Below are 9,755 nucleotides of genomic sequence, written 5' to 3' on the forward strand. Positions count from 1 at the left end.
GGAAAACATAATGAGCACGAGATCGGTAAAGAAGAAATGCTGAACGGGACTTGATTAAAATTGGAAATTAGACTTGGACACTTAAGATCGGAATCCTCATTAAACCGTACCAAAACCTTAGCTCTTAAACTTTTGAAAGGGAGATCGGCAATAAAACTGGTAAGAAAAGATCTAGTTCACTTCATTTATACTACAACGGGTTAGAGAGATCGTTGAGCGATTTAATAGACTGGCAAGGCTCTGACTGATGTGAGGACCTAGCATTGATTTAATTCTTTGTGAGGAGAGATCGGAAATGTGACTGTCTATCAAAGAGAGATCGGAAATGTGACTGTTTATCAAAGAGAGATCGGAAATATGACTGTTTATCAAAGAGAGATCGGAAATGTGATTAGCTGTCAAAAAGGAGACTTAGTACTGAGCTCAGTTCCAAAGTTTTATTGATTTTGGGGATCGGCCAAAATATGGTGTCGACAGCTGCCCCTCTTTACATAATTTCTATTAAAGGGAAAATTTCCCGTGTAGGAATTATGTAAAGATTCAGACTCATATTTTGGACGATTAGGTATTCGAAGTTAGGGAGCTAAAGCACACTTAAGTTGGTGACCTAGAAATCGACAACATAAGTTAAATTAAAATCAACTTGGATCAAGGAACCAGAGGTTGATAACAGGAAATTTAAATTGCAGGAAATTAAAATCAACTTAGATCAAGGAACCAGAGGTTGATAACTGGAAATTTAAATTGCAGGAAATTAAAATCAACTTAGATCAAGGAACCAGAGGTTGATAGCAGGAAATGTAAATTGCGGGAAATTAAAATCAACTTAGATCAAGGAACCAGAGGTTGATAACAGGAAATTTAAATTGCAGGAAATTAAAATCAACTTAGATCAAGGAACCAGAGGTTGATAACTGGAAATTTAAATTGCAGGAAATTTAAAATCAACTTAGATCAAGGAACCAGAGGTTGATGACAGGAAATTTAAATTGCAGGAAATTAAAATCAACTTAGATCAAGGAACCAGAGGTTGATAGCAGGAAATGTAAATTGCGGGAAATTAAAATCAACTTAGATCAAGGAACCAGAGGTTGATAACAGGAAATTTAAATTGCAGGAAATTAAAATCAACTTAGATCAAGGAACCAGAGGTTGATAACTGGAAATTTAAATTGCAGGAAATTTAAAATCAACTTAGATCAAGGAACCAGAGGTTGATGACAGGAAATTTAAATTGCAGGAAATTAAAATCAACTTAGATCAAGGAACCAGAGGTTGATAGCAGGAAATGTAAATTGCGGGAAATTAAAATCAACTTAGATCGAGGAACCAGAGGTTGATAGTAGGAAATGTAAATTGCAGGAAATTAAAATCAACTTAGATCGAGGAACCAGAGGTTGATAGCAGGAAATGTAAATTGCAGGAAATTAAAATCAACTTAGATCAAGGAACCAGAGGTTGATAGCAGGAAATGTAAATTGCAGGAAATTAAAATCAACTTAGATCGAGGAACCAGAGGTTGATGACAGGAAATGTAAATTGCGGGAAATTAAAATCAACTTAGATCGAGGAACCAGAGATTGATGACAGGAAATGTAAATTGCGGGAAATTAAAATCAACTTAGATCAAGGAACCAAAGGTTGATAACAGGAAACGTAAATTGCGGGAAATTAAAATCAACTTAGATCAAGGAACCAGAGGTTGATAACAGGAAATGTAAATTGTAGGAAATTAAAATCAACTTAGATCAAGGAACCAGAGGTTGATAATAGGAAATTTAAATTGCGGGAAATTAAAATCAACTTAGATCAAGGAACCAGAGGTTGATAACGGGAAATTTAAATTGCACTTACAAAGCAAGCCTAATCCGGACACGAGCAGTTCTTCCCCAATGAAGTGTACTTAACAGAATCCCGAAGACCAATGACGAATGGAGGACGAGTTGCAAGACTTGACCTATGACCCCACTTTTCAAATGCCCCATTTCTGTTTTTTGACTTTCTCCCGAAAAGCACCCTTGCGGGTTTTCACTTCCCCTTCGTCTATATGACTTGAAGCGCCCTTCCAGGTTTTCACCTCTAGTTTTTTTTTTTTTTTTTTTTTTTTTTTTTTTTTAGGTCATTCCCTGCAAATCTCATAGTAAAGTACGTGAGGTTATCAATTGTCAAATCTTAATTTTATGGCAAAAATTTTAACTGATCTAAATAGCGCATTAAATAACAAGATTGCAGAAATATAAGGGAAAGATAGAAACATGGAGAATGAAGTGTGATTTTATTACGGTTTAATATAAACAAAGAAGAAGTTTCAAAGAAGAAGGGTACAAGGATAGATCTCACATATTCCCTGTGGCTGATTTTGAAATTCCTTAACTGCCATTATTTCGAGTTCTCTGAAGCCTTATGCCGTGACTGTTTCCTCTTCATCCTGATTTCATGCCTCCCATTCCTTATTTCTCCCTTTTGTTCTCGGGATGCCCTTACGGGTTTTCACCCCTAGATTTCTCTTTTTTTTTTTTTTTTTTTTTTAGGCTAACTCACTATTTCAGGATGCCCTTTTGGGTTTTCATCCTTCACTCATTTTGCAGAAAGCTCCCCTTTGGGGTTTTCGCCTTCTTTTACACATTTTGCTAGGAGCGCCCTTTCGGGTTTTCACTCCTTTTTTTTTTTTTTTTTTTTTTTTTAGGCATAGTATCTCTTGACGGTGTTAGCGTTCACAGGCCTTGGAAACTCTTCACTGTCCATGTGGGTCAAGATCAAGGCTCCTCCAGAAAATGCCTTCTTAACCACATAGGGTCCCTCGTAGGTTGGTGACCATTTGCCCCGGGGATCATTTTGATTCGGCAGTACTTTCTTCAGAACTAGGTCCCCGGGTTGGAATTCGCGTGGGCGAACGCTTTTGTCAAATGCCTTAGCCATTCTCCTCCGTATAATCGCCCATGACATGCCGCTGTTAATCTTTTCTCATCCAGCAAGTTTAACTGATCCAACCTCGATCGGATCCATTCTGACTCATCAATCCCTGATTCCTTCAGGATCCTTAGGGAATGAATTTCAACTTCTACAGGTAATACTGCTTCCATCCCATAAATCAGTGAGTACGGAGTTGCCCCGGTTGAGGTTCTTACAGAAGTCCGGTATGCGTGAAGAGCGTAAGGGAGCATATCATGCCAATCCCTATATGTGACTGTCATTTTTTGGATTATCCTCTTGAGGTTTTTGTTTGCAGCTTCCACCGCTCCATTCATCTGGGGACGGTATGGGGAGGAATTGAGGTGTCGGATTTTGTATTGATCACACAATTTCTGGATCTTCGGGCCATTCAGATTCTTGGCGTTGTCAGTGACGATTTCATTGGGGAGACCATGCCGGCAGATGATATTATTTCTAAGGAATTTGAGGAACGTGTTCTGCGTGATATGGGCGTATGACGTGGCTTCGACCCACTTAGAAAAATAGTCGATTGCTACTAGGATAAATCTGTGCCCATTGGATGCCTTAGGGTTGATGGGACCAATCACATCGATGCCCCACATTGCGAAAGGCCATGGTGAGGCGAGGTTAAACAATTTGTGAGGCGGAACATTTATTGGATCTGCGTAGATCTGACACTTATGGCATTTCCGGAAATATTCGATGCAGTCCTTTTCCATTGTAGTCCAAAAATATTCCCGTCGCATAATTTGCTTAGCCATCATGTGCCCATTGGCATGGGTTGCACAATTTCCCTCATGAGTTTCAAAAAGGATTTTCTTCGCCTCTTTTGCATCCACACATCTCAACAGTTCACCGTTGGACCCTCTCTTGTATAGGGTTTCACCACTGGGGAAGTATCCCAATGCTAATCTCCGAAGCATCCTCTTTTCGTTTTGGTTTGCCCCTGAGGGGAATTCTGCAGTTTTGCAAGAGACTGTGATGTCATGATACCAAGGTTTACCGTCGGGTTCTTCCTCAATCATGAAGCAATAAGCTGGCTCATTCCTTGCCTTAATCTTCAATATCTGAGTCATCTGCCCTTCTTCAATTTGAGCCATAACGGCTAGAGTGGCTAAGGCATCAGCAAATTGATTCTTGTCTCGACTAAGGTGAGTGAAAGAGATCTCTTCGAATTTCTTAATCAGCTCCAGTAAGTACTTCTGATATGGGATTAGCTTGGGATCCTTGGTTTGCCATTCTCCCTTGACTTGATAAATAATCAGGGCTGAGTCTCCGTATACCTCCAACTTCCTGATCTTCATTTTGATTGCAGCCTGTAGACCCCTCACACAAGCTTCATATTCTGCGACGTTGTTGGTGCAGTCAAATCTCAACTTAATGGCTATCGGGAAGTGCTTTCCATCTGGGGATATCAATACAGCTCCAATTCCATTACCGGACAAATTGACAGCTCCGTCGAAATACATTTCCCATACATCGGCTGGCCCCTCTTCTTCGCAGTCTACTTCATTAATATGCTCATCAGGGAACTCAAAATCCAGAGCTTCATAATCCTGGATAGGATTTTCTGCTAGGAGGTCAGCGATCACGCTACCTTTCACTGCCTTCCGGGTCATATAGACTATGTCATATTGGGAGAGTATGACCTGCCATTTAGCTATCCTTCCTGGCACGAATGGGCTTTCGAATACATATTTGATAGGATCCATCCTGGAGATGAGCCATGTCTTGTGATTCAGCATGTAGTGCTTGAGGCGATTTGCTGTCCAAGCTAATGCGCAGCAAGTCTTTTCTAAGAAAGAGTACCTTGACTCACAATCATTGAACTTCTTGCTCAAGTAATAAATAGCCCTCTCCTTTCGGCCGGTATCATCATGTTGTCCCAAAACGCACCCCATCGAGTTCTGTTGGACCGCCATATACAGGATAAGAGGCCTTCCCGCCACGGGTGGAACCAATACTGGTGGGCTGGTCAAGTATTGCTTAATTTTCTCAAAAGCCTCCTGGCAAACTGAATCCCACTGAGTGGAATTATTCTTTCGGAGTAGTCTGAAAATAGGCTCAGCTTTGGCAGTGAGATTAGAAATAAATCTCGAAATGTAGTTCAATTTTCCCAGGAAACTGCGCACCTCCCTTTCTGTTTTTGGGGATGGCATTTCTTGAATAGCTCGAACCTTGTCTGGATCAACTTCTATTCCCTTCTCACTTACTATGAATCCCAACAATTTCCCAGATCTAGCTCCGAATATGCATTTGGCAGGGTTCAGTTTCAGCTGATATCTTCTGAGTCTCTCGAATACCCTCCTCATCACCTGTACGTGGCTTTCTTTTCCTCTGGATTTAATGATCATATCGTCCACATACACTTCCACCTCTTTATGCATCATATCGTGGAATAATGTGACCATAGCGCGTTGATAGGTGGCACCAGCATTCTTCAACCCGAAAGGCATGACCCGATAGCAAAATACTCCCCATTGAGTGATAAAAGCGGTCTTATCCTTGTCTTCCTCATCCATCGGGATCTGATTGTACCCAGATGCCCCATCAATGCATGAGCACCTGCCTAATCTCGCAGCATTGTCTACTAACACATCAATGTGGGGGAGAGGGAAATCGTCTTTCAAGCTTGCTTTATTAAGATCCCTGTAGTCAACGCACACCCTAACTCTCCCGTCCTTCTTCATTACCGGGACGACGTTAGCCACCCATTGGGGGTATTTGACCACTTCCAGGAACCCAGCGTCATACTGTTTCTTGACTTCATCTTGAACTTTGAGCAGAGTGTCGGGGTTCATTCTTCTTAACTTCTGCTTTACCGGGACTGTCCCTAGAATTAGGGGAATTTTATGTGTCACTATCTGAGGGTCCAAACCCACCATATCATCATAGCTCCAGGAGAATACGTCGAGGAATTCTTTAAGCAGACTGATCATATCTCCCAATTCTTCACTATCCACTACCTTAAGTTCTCTTTTTACTTCTTCTGTGCCTAAATTTATGGTGTGCGTTTCATCTCCACAAGGCACTAGGGAGGGTTCATCCTTTTCGTTGCTTTCTTCTGTAAGGTCTTCCTCAGAATCACTTGAAGTAATGGCAGTTATGGGGATTTCAAAATTAACCAGAGGAATTTCTGAGTCTATTGGATTATTAGGGGTTAATTGATGAATGGTCCTGAATGAATAAAAATGTAACATATTATAAGGATGAAATTCAAAAGGAAAGAATTGGATTTAAAATGCGCTATTAATTCATTAATATTTATGCCATAAAAAAGGTCCATTTACAGTATTACACTTGTCACCATGGACAAAATGATCAAGTGTAGATAACCAAAGGTACTTTACTCGAAATTGAGTACAGGGATGTCCTCTGCCGTCCAGTTGTCCAGTTCTTGCCCCTCAGTCACTGGCGAGACCAGAGCTTCGTAGAAGGAATCTTGGTGAATGACATCGATGGATGGGTCATCAGGTGATTCTTCCACATCTGCCGGATTGTTAATGACTGGTTTAGTGAATACATCCGTAATTCTCGGGACTACTTTCATTCTCCCGATTTTCCGGTCGAATCTCTGATCTCGAAGTCTGTTTCTCATCCAGAATCGGCCATCCATGAGAGCATCTTCCTCATAACCCAATCCGCAACGGCCTATTTTCTGGATAGCCGGTATTGGCTCCATGATCCCTTACAAGGCAGTGCCTAGGCCTTTTCCCTCTTGATACCCATTTCTTGACATTACTTTGGCCACCATAGCCATAGCCCCCTCCTTCCCGGTATCTTGTAATTCGAGGGCCTGGAAAGAGCTTTCCAACGACTCCTCAGCTGCTTCCACATAAGGAAGTGATTGTGGCTTGGTGACCAATATGGCTTCTTCACCCCTTACAGTGACGATTTTGCCGTCCTTAATGTATTTTATTTTCTGGTGCAAAGTTGAAGGAACAACATTCGCAGAATGGATCCACAGCCTCCCCAACAACATAGTGTAGGCCGGCTCAATGTTCATCACCTGAAACGTGACGTTGAAAGTACATGCACCGACTTGGATTGGCAAATCAATGTCTCCCAGCACTTCTCTCCTTGTACCGTCGAAGGCTCTCACCACCATAGCACTCTGACGTATATCAGATTGGTCAACCGGCAGCCTGGCTAAGGTAGCGCTAGGCAGTACATTGAGGGCTGATCCGTTATCGATGAGGACCTTGGCCACTATACAACCCTTACATTTCACAGTTACATGCAGAGCTTTATTGTGCCTTAAGCCTGCAGGGTCTATCTCTTCTTCAGAAAAGGCTACAAAGCTGGATGCCTGGATTTGTTCTACTATCTTCTCAAACTGCCCCGGTGTGATGTCGGGGTTTACAAAGGCCTGATCCAGGATTCTCTGCAAGGCTTGTCGGTGGACTTCTGAGCTCAGGATCAGTGATAACAGTGAAATTCGGGCAGGTGTCTTCCTCAACTGCTCCACTACATCATACTCACTTTGTTTCATTATTTGGAGCAGCAGTTCTTCCTCTTCTTTATGTTCATCAGGGTCTGCTTCCCCTGCTTTCTCAACCTCCTCTTCTGTATTTCTTGATGACTCTCCCATTTTTACTTTCCCTTTCCTCTTTTCTCTTTCTTCGTTCCCGTAACACCTCCCACTTCGAGTTATAAACTCAACTTCTTGCTCAAGTGGAGAGGGCTTTGTGGCGATAACGGCCTGAGGACTGGTTTGGGGAGTAATGTTGTTGGTAGGTCCAGCATAAGTCATTCTGAAATGCTCGTGAGGAGCAAAACATGGTTTTGGTGGTGCCGGAGGTGAGGCAAGATTAGGAGCGGATGTACTGCTTGACACTCCCTGAGTGAAAACTTGGAAATTATAGTTCCAAGGGACAGCGTGAGTATTGGTGACAGGAGTCATGGAGTTCGGATAACCACATCGCGGTGAGGCTACTGGGGGTGAGAAGGTGATTCTGGGTTTGGAGGTAGAAGCAGTTTGGCTGAATCTAGTGGTGTTCACTCCCCCTTCCATCTTTGACTTTGTCTGGCATCTCAGAACTTTGAGGGATAACAAGTTCTGGACCTCTTGTTTGAATCCCTCACAATCTCGCAGTTCATGGTCAGCTGCCCCTCCATGGTAAGGACATCCTGTATCTCTTCCTGACCCTGATATCCGGGGGCAAAGGTAGCCTTCTCTTACTGCCATGGCAAAAATCCCCTCAAAATGAGGGATGAGCTCGTCTACCTCTGGTGCCAACCTCTCTCTATCAGGCTCTATCATATTTACACCACTGCCCGCATTATGGTTAGGCAGTGGGTTTGAGGTAACATTGGGGAGGGAACCATTTCCCTCAATTTTCAGCCACCCGTTTCGGATTAAAGCGTGCACTCTCCCCCTGAGTGCACCGCAGTTGTCAGTTGAATGCCCTTGTGCCCCACCATGGTACTCACAACGGGCAGTGGCATCATACCACCTAGGGTATGGCGGCTAGATCGAGTCTAGGGGAACTGGTACGATTTGGTTTATACCGACGAGGTATCGGTATATTTCACTGAGTGGGAGGGGAAGAGGTGGATCAGGGTTTCTTGGGGGTCTTGGGTTGTTTTGTGGTGGTCTTGGTTGAGCAGGAGAAAGAGATGGTCTTGGTTGGTAATTTATAGGTGAAGGGTATTGTGGGCGTGGGTGTGGATAATTAGGGAAAGGAGGTGGAATGTTGGCGACTGTTTGGCCATGAGGGGGAGGATATGACCAATAATTATTTTGAGGGAATGGGGAATAATTGTTTTGACCGGTGACGGAATGCACATCACCCTCCTACTTCTTGCCAAAGCTGGCAGTCTTTTCGCAGGGTTCTCAGCCAACTCCTGCAACCGTCCCATTCTTAAGTTGGCCTCAATTCTCTCACCCGCCTGGATGATGTCAGAGAAGCTGTTGGAAGTGTTTCCAATCATCAAGTTGAAGTAGGGAGCCTTCAAAGTCTCGATAAATAAAGAGCATAGCTCATTATCGGTCACCGGGGGATGTACTTCTGCCGCCTTTTCTCTCCATCTCTGGGCATACTCCTTGAAGCTTTCCCGGTCTTTCTGCACCAGATTTTGAAGATCCCTCCTTGTGGGGGCCACATCACAGTTAAATTTATACTGCTTCAAAAAGGCCTCGGCTAAATCCTTCCAGGAGCGCACCGCTTCTCGTCTAATCAACGCACCACCTCGTGGCCGCTTCCAGAGGCTCTCGTGAAAGAAGTGAATTAACAGTCTGTCATCATCTGTCATAGAGGACATCTTGGCAATATAGGTGGCCAAATGAATTCGAGGGTTCGAATTCCCAGTATACTTGTCAAAATCGGGGACCTTGAATTTGGGCGGCACCACCACATCCGGTACTAATCTTAGTGATGCCACGTCAACTGAGCCATACATATTCAAGCCCTCTATAGCTCTCAATCTCTCTTCCAGAGTGGACAGCTTCTCATTTTCTCTCATCTTACTTTCTCCTCCTGTTGTGTGAGGTACTCCCCCAACTGGAAAATGAGGGGCAGAATGAATTGGAGGGTTCGGGACCGAAAGGGATGGTTCGGCATTCGGGATGGCTGGATAATAAGAGAAAGGAGGTTCATTATTTAGTGGAACCGGATTGACAAAGGACCGCTTGATCCGGATTGATGGTCGGAAAGTGAAAGAGGTTGAAGCGTAGTGAGAATCAACCGTTGTAGGAGGTGGGGGAGGTAATGGTAGGTTAAGGTCTAAAGCTGGCTTATTTTGGGACATCTCCCTCATCAGCTTCATAAGTTCTGAAACCTGGTCTTTTAGTTCAGACACTTGCCCCTGTAGGTTCTGTA

This window comes from Hevea brasiliensis, chromosome 4, assembly GCF_030052815.1.
Source record: "Hevea brasiliensis isolate MT/VB/25A 57/8 chromosome 4, ASM3005281v1, whole genome shotgun sequence".
Taxonomy (NCBI): Eukaryota; Viridiplantae; Streptophyta; class Magnoliopsida; order Malpighiales; family Euphorbiaceae; genus Hevea; species Hevea brasiliensis.